Below are 13,775 nucleotides of genomic sequence, written 5' to 3'. Positions count from 1 at the left end.
ACGCTGGCACCGCACCACACAGCCCAGGGAGGAAAGGGCAAAAAATACAAGCTGCTGCTCTGCGCATCCTGAAAGGGATTATTTAAAGGCATTTATTTATTCCTGGGAAGAGACTGGCAGTGCAAAACAGACCTTCCAAAAAACGCCAGTGTTCACTGCAGGGGAATATAGTCTTGTTAATATTTTCAGTGCTGTAGCAAAAAGTGAATAATTTTTATAGCTGGCATGTTTCAATTTTTGTTACAATTTTGAAAGCTTTGTTTGATAAAGTACAGTGGAGACCAAGAAACGTAACATTTCTGAAGGAGTGGAGAGCAATCTTCTCTAGTCTTCCTCCCCCGCTGTGGGTTTTGCATAACGCTATAGCGTTAGTCCTTTGGCAACTTTACCATTTTGAAGCTTTACTAGAATTATGTGTCTGATGACAGCATTTACAGGCCCCTGTTAAGGTCAGGGTCCCATTGAGCAAACATTTAAATATGATGAGCATTTATAAGATAAATACACAAGATAAACCAAGGACATTGTATTCTCCACAAATTAAAGACGAAGAAAACTTAAGTTGCTTCACTTCCTTCATGACCCTAGCATGGAAAACTTAAATCAGCAACAGCAACTGAACCTGGACTTCCCTAGACGGCGAGCTCATCCAGAAGAACTGAATGCATGCATACACTCGACCACTGCACCAGTTCATAAGAGTAAGCACTTCCAACCGAGTTTTCTGGGTAAAACTTTTTGAGTTTTAAGCTGCGTTACTTTTAAAACACGCTCAGCCAAACATCCGTCTGCTGGCATCTGAAGAATTACAAGACAACTCTCACTCTCATGCCAGAATTTCCTTTACTGAGCATGTTGGTACTACAGTTCTGGCTATGTACACTTCATAGATGTGCACGCACATTTATTGATTTTAGTGGATTCCCTGCCATCTACAACTTTGGTAGACCTTTTTCCTGCCTAGGAGGACACCCACATTTTTCTTTGCAGACTGGGCATAATCGTGTCACTAATATCACATTATCAAAGAGCATCTGAACAGCCTAGGAAATGAACAAAGAGCCTTTTTCAAGGACTCAGGATGTGCAAAAAGTTCCACACGAGGACCATTCTGAACACTTTATGGGGGTAAACAGAAACTAGGAATAACAAAGCACCTCACCCTTCCTGGTGTAGGGGAAACAACATTAAATAAAACCAGCACAACTTCAAGTCTCACTATACACTGGCATAATTGCGAAGCCTCTTTTAAATAGGTCTTTTTTTAAAAAAAAAAATCAGTCTTCAATTGTATGTGTTTGCTAGTGAAGTCCCTAAACAGAGAAAGCCTCTACTTTATTGTTTCATCCAGTCCTGGGCAGTTAACTAACATTCTGCATCAGGAGCCTCTTGTAAAGGGACAGAGAGGATGTTTTTTTCAGTTTTAGTTCGATAACTAGTTCTTTCAGACTGGAGAAAGCAATTCAGATTTGGAGAGAAGCGGAAGGGCAGGAAAGCTTACTTCCCTCCAAATTAAACCTAGGTGTTAAAGACTAATATCTACCAGTTCTGAACTCATAAAAGAGCAGCGTAACTAGAAAATAATCTATTCTCTTTCGCCCAAAGAACATTTCCTTTGCTTTGCATTTAAAATGGAGCTGAATAAGATTCACAGAGTAAGTCACACTGGAAGGGACCTCAGGAGGTCATCAGAAAGTATTTTGATAAGAAAATATTTTCCAAATATTTTTATTTAACACTTCAAAATACTCAGGTTTAGCATTTCGTTGAATTTAAGTTTATTTAAGAAGCTGTCTGATACATTTCTCAGAAACAGTAACATAGCAAATTAATTTTGTTTCTGATTTGCATGTTAAATCATAGCTTGAATGTGTTAAACCCTGTCCGCCTGCCTAAGAGAAAATAATACCAAACCTACTTTAAAGTTATTTTTAGTTGCACATCAGCATGTTCTAATAGGTACAAACCAGTGAGATCCAGTCTTTCCACTGGAGAGTTACTACCACACAGACAAACAAGCAAGCTTTAAAATAAGGTTTCTTGTCGGCTGATTTCAATTCTCAGTTAAAATTGGCAATGCAAATTACTCTGTTCTGTTCTTTATCGGACAAGAGAAAAGATTTCCAAACTGTCAAACTGGCTGGTGGCATCTTGACAGCAGACGGAATCGCAGTAAGTGGAGTCCTACATGGCAGCATCTTTATGGGACTCCTGGAAAACTGAATCCGCACGCTGAATGGCCCTTTATACAATGGGAAACGAGCACACATTTGGGGGAAGGAATCTGCTGTACACCCCTGTCATCGTAAACCCGTCCAGGAATGAATGGGACCAGCCCAGCACGAGGAGCAGAGCAAGGTTGTTTACCACATGAGGCTGCCCCCCCGGCCAGTCAGGCGTGTATCTCTCTTAAAACTCATGGCAAAAGACTGATTTGAAGACGATTTTATCTTGCGTAGTGTTTGGTTCAGTGGGGGGAGGGAGTGGATAGGGCAGACTGATGTATTATTGAAAGCAACCCCCTCTTCCTTGGCCCAAGAGACAGAAGGACGGCGAATGCCTCAGGCCAGCGTACTGACGTGGAACGCCCTCCGCCTCCCCCCGAGACCCCGGGCCAGGACAACATCGCAAGTTCTCCATCCAGTAGCTAAAGCTGGAAGAAGAAGAGGGAGTTGGTTCCTTGTTCCTGCATCCATCTCTCAGAACATTTAGCAACAGAAGCAAGAAAACACCCTGTTTTCAGGGCCATTTTTACTGGGACAACAGCCCCTGATGACAGTTTTGAGCAGGAGACTCCCTGCACTTCTCTAAACTCTTCAGCAGACTATGACCCTTCCTCTCCCGGCTTAGCTGTCAGTGTGTCAAAGCGTGTCTTCGGACACTTTCTGGAGGAGAACTGGGCGGTTTTGTCTTTTCTACATGAGCAAGAGAGCCAGTGCTGAAGGAAGTTTCCCACAACAGGTCCATTTCCAAACACCTGCTGGAGGTTTTCAGTTTAAAAGATCTCTCTTCAGCCCCTCTAAATCTGCATCGTGCACATCAGAATATGTGATACAGTACACATGTAATCCTGGATAAACTAGATTCCCCACCCCTTTCCATTAAGTAAAATCAGTAACTACAATCCCTGTTTGGGATTTGTGATTACAAGGATCACCCTCCGCCCTGCCCCGGTCAAACAATACGGGCTCTAGGACAGCATGAGAGCCATCACGTCAATAATGCAAAACCCTGTTGCTTCCACTCCAGAACAGCTGACCTGAAGTGCACGCTAGGCTGTGCTTATTAACAAAATGAGAAACCTGATATATAGAAAGAAAACACTATGTGAGGATTAATCCTGGATTGCAGTTTGTGGCCAGCGCTGGGCTGTCATCCAAACAGAGATGAAAAAGAACAAAATTTCTCCCACCTGTCACTTACAGCAGGTACAGCTCTTGCAGTGTCGTCGTCTCCTCCTTGCAATCCCTTTTATATCAGCTTAAAATTCAGGACTGACCTCACTGTTTCATTTCTTCCTTGTTTTGTGGGAGCCAGCACCAGAGGGTGAATTTTCTTTCCAGGAATTACAAACAAGAATCGTGAGTAACTTACAAGTTTGGACAGCTAGCTTGTAATACGTGTGCACTTCAAGGAACGAAACCCAGCTTAAAATTGGCGTCCTGTTGGAACCTGGAGATGCTAACTGAACAAAAAAATACAACTCTCAGGAGCACTTTTTTTTAATGTTGCTTCATCTGCTTTTGAGAGGGGTAAGCACACCGTCACGCAGTTGCTTTGCCAATGAGCTACAGCACAGCAGACTGAACTCTGCATTGCAATGTATTGTCCGTGCTTTCGATACTACAGCAAGATAAAAACCAATTTAAGCAGCCCTACTGGTTTAATCGCTGGTGTTCAATCCACGCCAGGCCAAAGGAGAAGTCATCTTTATTTTTTAAAAGATATTCTCCTGCTTATGGCTGGGTCGACACTCTGATGTTGCAGTCCCACAGCTGAGCCCTGTTAATTTTTCTCCCAGCCCAGCAGGGCAGGCATGTCCGCTGATGCTGAAACGGTCCCCCTTCCCATGGAGCTTTGCCTGTCACAACACAGCCAATGGCACGGCTATGTCGCAGATGCGATTTCTGCCTTCTCCCATTCCGAGACCACATCTGCTGCTGCACTGAAATGCCACTTCTGGCAAGGTTCTTCCCTGGATGCTGTCAGAAACTGCAGTTTTGTTCATACACTTTATCAGTCAAATTTGCTTAGGGGATGGGAAACTTGGTGTTCTGTAGAGAAGACGTGACAAGCCCGTCATACCAATACCTTCTGCCTATCAAGCTCCAGTACGTTCACCAGACTGGACAAGAGGGTAAAACGTTGCAGTCAGCACAAACAGGAGTTCTGATATGAAGGCAAAAGCACCTCCATTTTCAAACATTATCCTATTTCCCTACAGCCACCATCAAAGAAGGTGGCAGGAGCTCAAAGAACAGCCACGTACTATTTTCTGTACAAGGTCAAAGGAATGCACAACATACAGTTTATGTCTGACAGTTCTTCATTACTGCGGGCTGTAAAGATGCTAGAAAATGAGAACTTCCATTGCAAGGTTTGCTGTTCACAACTTCAGATTTCATGCTGTGACCACCAATTTTGGGATGTGGTGGCTGTTTCAGGGAGTTTCAATCCATTACGCTGCCAAAGGGATTAGCATTAGGTTGTGTTCTAGTTGCTTTAAATGACTAATCAACACAAATGGAACACGTACCCTCCTGGAATAAGGCCTCTAACCTCCTCTTTCTCTCCCTCTCTCTCCCCCACCCCTTGTCACACATTGGCTTCTGCCAAACAATTCCGCACTGACACCACAGCGTATCATGTGAGAGCAAGTGCTTCAAGCATCTTGCGATACTTATTACTATCTACACATGCATAAGTCATTCTGCCCAGCAACGTATGTGAATACTAACGTGAGCTATTTCTTTATGCATTAAAGATTTAGAGCTCTCCCAGATCCGTCCTTGGAAGAGGCTTTTCCCCCAACCACTGAAAAATCATCCCTTTTATGTATATGCATCTCGTCTGCATTTCACGAAGATTAGGAAGCATGACTTAAGAAAAACCTGCTATATCCACGGATTCTCCCCTTCCTCCTGCTTACACCCCTGCGGCCACACGAGTCTGCCATGATCAGGCAATGGATTTTAGCCGCAAAAGAACAAGGCACGTATGCGGGGTTTCCTTACCCATGTTAGAATGGAAAGTAACAAATGTAAGAGGTTGCTTATTCTTAATCCTGATCTCCTCCAGAGCTAAAACGATATGTCAGTAGCAGGTGGCAAGTTTGAAGACCCCTCCTGTTTTTTTTTTATTTAAAATAAATATAACAGAGGGCACGCAGATTTGACCTAACGGGTCAACCACCAAAAGTTAAACTGATTTAAATAATTAGACCTAGAATGTGAGGCACCACTGCAAACAATTGCTCCTAATGCTTCTAGGATTAGATTGCTAATGAAAAGGAGCAAAAAGAAGGCCACTTGCAGTTGTGGAAACAAATCAATTTTCTTTCCACGTGCCATTTTCTCCATGTAGATTTGCTGTGAAATCCTAAGGAGTCATTTACACCTTTCTCTCCAGAGCTGCTATAGTAGATACAATAGTTCTAAGTCGTAAAAAATAGTAATAAGTCATCTTGAAATACTTCTTGTTTATACACTGTATTTATCAAGCACAGCAAACATCTGCTCATAGTTCTGACATTTTCCAATGAAAGTGACTATTGCATATTGTTTCCCCCTTTAATTTGTGGAAAAACATGGGAGCCATTCAAATATAAACAGCATTCCGCAACAAATTTAAACCAGTTTTGGTCAAAGGACAGTTTATTAGCAGAATGTAATTTTGATGCTCTTCCTAACTGGTTTCTGTCTGCTCTCTCGGATTTATTCTAGCAGCTGAGTAGCATCCAGGGTGATTTCGGTAACACCGGCTTTCGCATCGAACTCACCCATTCGGCTGAAGGTGGCCCCCCGCCCGCTGCCCGCACCGGCCCGGCTTCGCGGAGGCGGAAAGTTGGGAGCCGCGGGCGGCCGGCGCGGACACGCGGGCGCGGGGCCGGGCGGAGCGCGGCTGGCGGCCGCGATAACGGGGGCGGGGGGGGGACGCCGGGAGCCCCGGGCCGGGCCGGGCCGGCTGAAGTCAATAATTGACTTCTCCCGCGGCTCCCGCCCCGTACAAAAGGGGCCGGGAGCGGGCAGGGCGCTGCGGGCACGGCACGGCACCGCATCGCGCGGGGGGCCGCGCACACCGCCCACCCCCCCTCCCCCGCCGGCTCGGCTTTTAAATGCAACCAGATAAACAAAAAAGCCCGGCTGCCCCCGCCGCCCGGCCGGCACCGGCACCGTCGCGCCTGGGGACGAGGAGCCCGGCCCGGCTCGGCGGCGCCGCTCGCCCGGCACCGGGAGCCGCGGGCGGCGATCAGCCCCGCCGGCTCCCGGCGCTGCAGCGGTGCGCGGCTCGGCGGCAGCGCTGCCAGCCGGCACGGACAATCGCGTTATTTCTCTTTTCGGCGGGTGGACAGCTCTGCGCCGGGCGGCGCGGCCGGGGAGCGCGCATTTCCTGCGGGGGCACAAAGCCGGGCGGGCAGGGTCCGGCGAGCCCCCGGCCGCGGGAGGGGGCGCGATCCTGCGCTCCCTCCATCGCATCCCAGACCGTGCCGTAACAAAAGCCAGAGCCCCGCGGCGACGGGCAGGGCGAGCGGAGCCGGCGGGTCCTTCCCTCCGCCATCCCGAACGGCCGAGGGGGGCGGCGGGGGAGGCCCGGGGCAAAAGTTCACCGCGGTCCCGGTAGGGCAGGGGGTGCCCGGTGGGGCAGGGGCCGGCGCTGGGGCGGGGGGATGCCGGCCTGGCTCGTCGCCTTGCAGCCCCGCGGATGGACTGCGGGGGGCAAGGAGGCGATGCACGTCCCGGGAGCCCCTTCCCTGCCCGCTCCTCCACAATGCGGCCGGATCCCCTGCACGAACACGCCCCCCCGGCACCCCGAAGCTCCGCTCCCTCCTTTCGGGGGAGAAAAAAGAAATATAAAAAAAATTCGTCTGACTTGCAGGGGCGAGCGGGGACGGGGAGAAGGCTGCTGCGCCGGGGCTGCCCGCCCGCCCCGCCGGTCGCCACCACGCCGCCGGCCCCGGCGGCAGCAGCTGCGGCCCCCGGCCCGACCCCGCCGCCGCCGGGAAGGGGCACGCACAGCCCCGGCGCACATAAACGGCACGGGAGGAGGGGGAAAGTTTCCAGCCGCTTCAACCAAATAGCCAACGCCTGCAATCCCCAGGCAGGCACGGTGGCGAATGCACCCTGTGCACGCCCCGGCCCCGAAGGCAAGGGGGCAGCGCGCCGGGCGAGCGAGGGGAGGGGGCCCGGGGCACGGAGAGAGGGGGGCAAGAGGGAAAAGAAAACGATCCCTGTTTTTTTCAATGGAACCGCCGCCGGTGCCGGGCACGGCTGCCCAGGGCAGGGAACAAGGGGACACCCCCGCCCCCCCGGCGGCTCTGCCGAGCGGACCCGCACCGAGGGGCAGATGACCGGGGCTGCGCATAAAGAGCGGGGCAGCGGGGTGGGCTCCCGGCAGCGCCCGGCCGCCCCGCGGGACCCGCGCCCCCGCCCGCGCCGCGTTACCTTCTTAGTGCATCTGGAGCTGCAGCTTTTCTTCCCCTTCCCCTCTCCTCCTCTCCCTCTCCTGTCCTCTCGGTTTATACCAGCCTGTTCCTCATCTCACAGCCTTCCTCCCAGCGCCATCTTGCAAGCTTGTGACGTTGGGAGCCGCTCACCCCTGACCCACATTTGAATAGAAGCCAAAATGAAAAAAAGAAGAGGCGAGAGAGGGAGAGAGGAGAGAAAGAGGGGGAAGAAGAAGAAGAAAGAGCGGAACAAGGAGAGGCAGGCGAAGCCGCAGCTAAGCAAGTGCTGTGCCAGTGTGGAACAGCATCGGCTCCCGCTCCCTTGCCAGCTAGTTTAGTAATAAGCAATTTCCTGCTTTTGCAATAAATGTTGCCGCGGCGGGGCTGGGAGAGGGACGGGGAGCTGGGTAATTCCCACCGAGGGACCAGGGCTTCCCCCACCCCCAGCCGCCCCCCCCCCCCCCCCTCCCCTCCCCTCCCCTCCCCTCCCCTCCCACCCACACCCCGAAACCCAGCCCGGAGCCCGACCACCGCCTCCGGCCACCCCGGCGCTGCTGCTCCCCCCCGGGGTGGGCAAGGAAAAGGGCGTTCGTGAGGATTGTTTCTCCCATCGCTGGTGAGGTCTCAAGCGTGTGCTGAGGGAAATTATATAGATTATAGCTCGTACGCGTATTGGAATCCGAAATGAGCTTTATACGCAAATTAAGAAAACATCCTCGTGTATAATGCAATTTGCATATTAGCTTGTTATCATTCCTGTCTGTTTTTTAAAGACAGACACCGCATTTTGCGCCATCAAAGGCAGATGGAGACATGGCCTTTGTAGAAATCTGAAGTTTAGTTTTGTGCATTTATTTTTTTTTTTTAGTTATTTACCTACTGGAAGTATATCGAGGGGAAAAGTTATTTGTGTTTTGCATCCCGGGTCCTGCAAAGACTTTCATGCATGCTTAACTTTAAGCACATCAGTAATCACACTGAGCAAGCAGGGGCTATTCAGATTCTTACACTAAGCATGTGCACAGTCTGCAAGCTCAAGCTATTATTTTGTGAAATGTTACGTGGACTGATATCATCTTAATTTTGCTGACCATTGCCACAAAGCACAACTGTGCAGAAATCTGAATTATACCTTTGTAGCACTTTCTCCCTTCGGTAGCTAATTAATCTGTAATAACAGGAGCAATGCATATAAACATTTTTATTGTAATCGTGCAGGGGAGTTCTTCCACTATCCCAAGTAGGAATCACTGTATTAGCTGCAAGTGTGAGATGACATTTTCTTTTCTTCTATGCTCTCAAAGACACCCATAACCAAAACTCTCTGTAGCCCGAGCGAGGCGATTCATTAGTGAAGCTGAGTCTACCATTTAACCCATCTCTACGAATTCCCGAACAGCCTCAACGCCAGCGACTCTCTCAGCAGCTTCCTGTGCAGGTCCCTGCCGTTCGCATGCGCTTCAGCTGGAGCCCAGCTGCAGCCTAAGCCCTTCTTCCCTGATAATAAAGGTATTTTCTAGTTGCTCATCCAGAGTTCAAAGTTTCTGCAGGAGATGGTTTCTTCAGCCCTACCAAAGTGGCTTGAGGAGCAAATAAAGATAAGACAAATCACAACAGCCATATCAGAAAGGTCTGGACTGGTGGTTTGTTCACAGTACACCCAGTAAAGAGCAGAACACTTCAGCAGTGGTGAGAACAGCAAACCTGACTGTCAGCACAAGACCCAGCGAAGTAGATAAGGATCAATTCAAGACTCTTCCCCCACCGGGAAGGTTAATTTAAGATTGGTGGTGCTGCTCTTAGCTGTATTTTAAAACTAAGTGGCCTTGCAAATCGCCAGGGAGGTGTAGGTAGCCATTTGCTTCATGCTGTGCCAGAGGAATTGGCAGGCAAATACACAGAAATTCTTGTGCTATGTTATCTAAACAGGGGAAAAATGCATCCTGGAGTTATTTCAGGGAGGTTTAGACATTTGGGTTTAGAAAGACCCGCTTTCGTGAATTGCCGTGTGGCATCTCAAGACCTCAACAATGCCACCGTCTGCCCTCAATCTTCCTTCCTTCCGCTGGAGCTTACCGCCCCAGAAGCGGTCGGAAGAACCGTCTGTCTGCCCCTGCCAGTTCACAGACAAGCATCTTCCTTCAAACCCGCTTTTCCTCAGACATTTGACCAAAGGTGCCAGGCTTCGCACAGGAATGGCTTGAAGCACGAGCATTTCAGTCTGTCTGCCAACTTTGCTAGGCAGAGTGAAGGGAGTGAAGGAGGTTGGGAAGACGGGGAGAAACATCCCAAAAGGCCACCACAAGATTTAGTCTGCAAAAAGCTTTACTTATATTTGAATCTTCTCCAGGTTTGGGGACAATCAGTTCCGAGCATCCCTAAGGAAATGGAGAGAGAGACACATTCTCAGTGGAGACAAAAAAAGATAGAAATTAGGTGTCTGGCACCTAGAAATGATATGGTAGGATGTAACACTGCATGCAGCTTCATATATACATGATAATTATAAGGTTGAAAGAGAATTAATGAGAAAGCTAGACCTGGTGCTGTCACTACGACCATGGACATCTGTGGAGAATCTGATGAGCCAAGAAGAAGTATGACCACACCTACCTGGGAAACATCTACAGGCATGCAAGGCAGATACCACGATACCCATAATGTCTCCAAGCAACCACAACCGGGGAACTTGCCATCCAAACAGAGGGTACACCCTCAAGTTCCAAGAAATCACACCCACTGTGGGCACGTCTGTCACTGGGTGAAACGTGTCCGCGTACGAGAAAAGCAAATGCATTTCTGAGGTACAGAGCACAGCGTTCTCAGGTGAAAGGCTGGACTGGAAGGGTGATGGTGGCACTCTCCTTACAAAAGCTGTGGCACAATGAGCATATTCTGAGGGATGGTTTGGGCTAGTGGATGCTTTGAAGAAAGAGGCTCTTCTATTTCCAGCCAGATACTTGTGGTTAAGTTTGTTTTCTAGTTTTGTTTGACTGTGGGGTTTTAAAGATTTATTTTGAAAAGCGCACATGCAGGACAGCAGACGTGGATTGTGCTGGGTGCTTTGCAGACACAAATGAAAGCTTCAACTTCATCCTCAGTGTGGTGATGAATACATTGAATACAACCCATCCAAGGTAGCTGTGACAAACAGATTTTTGTCCCAACAGTACACAAACAATTCCGAACAGAATTCAAACAACAAGCAGATTTGATACCATCCTTGTATAATAACCCTTAGTATCTATTCACCGATAGCTCTGTAATGTTGCTTTCAGGCAGTAAAGTTTAATTAATTGTATCCCCCTGAAATTAAAGATATTGTTTGCCAAATGCTTAGACTCACATCAAGTCAGTGGCTGAAACCCACTGGAATTTCAGGGCTTCAGTTTGTTTTCAGTCGTTTTCGGTGGGTTCAGAAGCAGCTCCAGTGCTTTGTAGTGGTGCTAATGGTAAGGTTATACTCATCATAAAGCAGGAAGAGGACATGGGTAGAATTGTTATAGTGGCAAACCAGTGCTGCGGGTGAGCAATGAGGTAATCTGAGCAAAGAAAATGCCATTGCAGAAAGTAAATAGAGTAACGACCAAAGGGTGGCCATGTGCCCTTGCAGCTCTTCAGTGCCACCTGCCTTCAGGCCCGGCGCTAGCGGGTGTCCAGTGCCACCTAGCAGGCAAACCAGTTGTTTACAGTAGTAAACTGATGGATAAAGCTGGGCGGAAAAGTTGAAGCAAGAAGCAAAAACCTGTCATTCGAGCAACCAAGCCAAACATACAGGGCCGAGAACGCCAGTGTAGGGCGTATGTCTGAACGCAAAGTGAATGCGAGGGCTAGCCAGCCTGCTTCTCCAGAATCAATACGGGTTTAGCCCTGAGAACACGGGCAGTTCCTCAACAGAGGTCTGCAGCCATCGCCCCTCTGGTGGGGTAGTCCTGTCAGTGCCACGAAAAATGCTGAGGACCAGAACATCAGACTGGAGCCGAAACGGGCACCCTCTGAGGCATTGCAGCGACCCAGGGAAATCGTGCCTGAGTGGTGGCACAACAGCCGGCGATAGCTCAGGAAATTAAAGAGTTATTTTACTGTCCCCTTGATAGACGTATCCCTCTACAGTCAGACATATGCGTCTGGAAGGTCTTTTCCAACAGACTTGGAAGTGTTCATGGAGGAGACACCAATTTTATGCTGAGATGGGTTTTGAAAATCCTTTCTCTCTCAGCTGCAAATGCTCGATGTAGGAATATAGTGTTCTTGGTAAAGCTCCTTTGTAATTCTCTGGATTAGTTGGTTTCCCCACTGCTGTCTCTGGTCTTTTGCCTGCAGTTGGTGGATGGACACAAAGAGCGTTACGTTTTGACCTTTGTATAACAATACTTTAATTTCTCATATGCATTCCTATTTTTGCTAATTCAAAAGAGCTTCTACAAATAATTTTTCCACAGCTTAAAAGGAAAATACAGTCTTTTAGGAAACTCATATGTAATCTAGGAAAATCAGAAACTGTAAATGTAATCTGAATTTTTAGTATCAAAAATAGCCACAAGGGCCACCAGTTCGAAGCTAGTTTTATGCTGCAGCTGGTCACAGACTCACTCAGCTCTTCCTTGGTTTGCGTTGTAAGGGTTCTGTGCAAAATCCTGGGCTCAGAAACCCAATTCAAGACAAACCCCAAACCAGCAGAAGGTAGCAGTTTGAAAAATCAGGCTAGTCGTTTAGTGCTCGTACAAGGTACTGTTTTGTACGCGTCTGCTTCCATTGTATTCTTAGTGATAGAAAGTTTTAATTTCCTTGGAAGAGAAGAAACATACAATATTTTTATTGCTACAAGCTGAAGCTTTTTGCTAGGCATTCTGGCACACGCAGGGCTGATGCAAGGGGTTTTGTGACTCTCATCAGATAAAAACATTGCTTCCATTATAACAAGATCTTTGATTTCTGTTGGCCTGTGAATTTCATTGCTAATATGTTCGCTCTGTACCTATCTACAAAACATCTGTGTTTAACTATGTCTGCCCTGTTAGTTAATATAGTCTGTGCAATGGCATAATTTCACTGGACTATGGCAGAGCAATAAAAAGTAAGGAAAACAACTGATGAACAAAACCACTACCTATGTGTGTTAATAATAAAATGAAATTTGCTGGAAATAACTATGAAATAGATGTCAGAAGGAAATTAAAACAAAAGGGAAACATTTCTTCAGCCATGTAAATAAACAGGGAACAAGAAGAGAACTGGTGCTACTAGGAACAAGTACCAGACTGATGGCAAGAATTTGAAATAAATTGTTGAGTTGAAGGTTGTTCTTGCATTATTTGAAAACAGTAGATGTAATACTTTTATTTTTAAAATCATTTAGAAGTTATCTAAGTAGCCACCGAGCTCATTGACTTTGAGACCATTTCAGGCTTTCAGAAGAGTTTTAAATAAAAATACAATTAATGCCAAAAAAAAGAGAGAGAGCGAAAAAGAAGATAAATGTGATAAAATGCATCCGTAACACTGATTTTGATGAGTATCCCGAGCTATTTCTTTGCTGAGATGACTGATTTTCTAAGCAAGGGGAAATGTAGTAGATCTAATCTATATGGATTTTAGTCAAGCATTTGATATGATGCCACGTGGGAAGTTATTAATTAAGATGGAGAAGATGAGGATTAGTACAAGAACAGTAAAATGCGTAGGGAATTGTCTGAAGGAGAGGTGCCAATAGATTACTATTGGGATAGAGAGATTACTGGTGAATCAAGACTGAACGTGTTTCATATTCGCTATAATGATCTATTGTCACTTAAGCTGGGGTCTGCTAAAAAAAATTCTGATGAAACAATCAAGAGGCACTGTCATGAACAGGATCCGAGTATCACGGCTGGCAAGCTGGAAGACAGTGAAAGCGATGAGCAATGGAAGTGGGATTTGATTCCATGCAAAAGCCGCATACATTTGGGATGTGCTTCACCATTAGCTGTGGAAAATGAGATGTTTTCTTCAAGCTGATCATCAGGGCTTCTTCTGCAGGCAATGGAAACAGGAAGGTACCTCCGTAATGGACATCTATCCTGCCTCTTTTGGATTCTTAATTTAGGATAAGAGGAACTGCTCTGTGGATGCG

The 13,775-nt window shown here is 47.5% G+C and overlaps 1 protein-coding gene across 8 annotated transcripts in view; it reads right to left on the bottom strand.

Moving 5' to 3' along the window:
- The window catches only part of HIC2 (HIC ZBTB transcriptional repressor 2), an 81,138-nt gene extending 73,036 nt beyond the window's left edge, over nt 1-8,102 (bottom strand). For 5 of the 8 annotated variants that reach the window (XM_074606284.1, XM_074606282.1, XM_074606281.1 and 2 more), the window contains exon 1: nt 7,662-8,102. The gene's annotated coding sequence lies outside the window, so the exon portion shown is untranslated. Of the gene's footprint in view, nt 1-5,998 lie in introns of all 8 variants that reach the window. The other 3 variants (XM_074606283.1, XM_074606278.1, XM_074606275.1) reach the window with 2 other exon arrangements.
- Between the last annotated feature and the right edge of the window lie 5,673 nt (nt 8,103-13,775).

This window comes from Larus michahellis, chromosome 13 (genome assembly GCF_964199755.1).
Source record: "Larus michahellis chromosome 13, bLarMic1.1, whole genome shotgun sequence".
NCBI lineage: Eukaryota > Metazoa > Chordata > Aves > Charadriiformes > Laridae > Larus > Larus michahellis.
The sequence above is the reverse complement of the archived record's forward strand: the minus strand, read 5'-3'. Positions and strand labels throughout refer to the sequence as shown.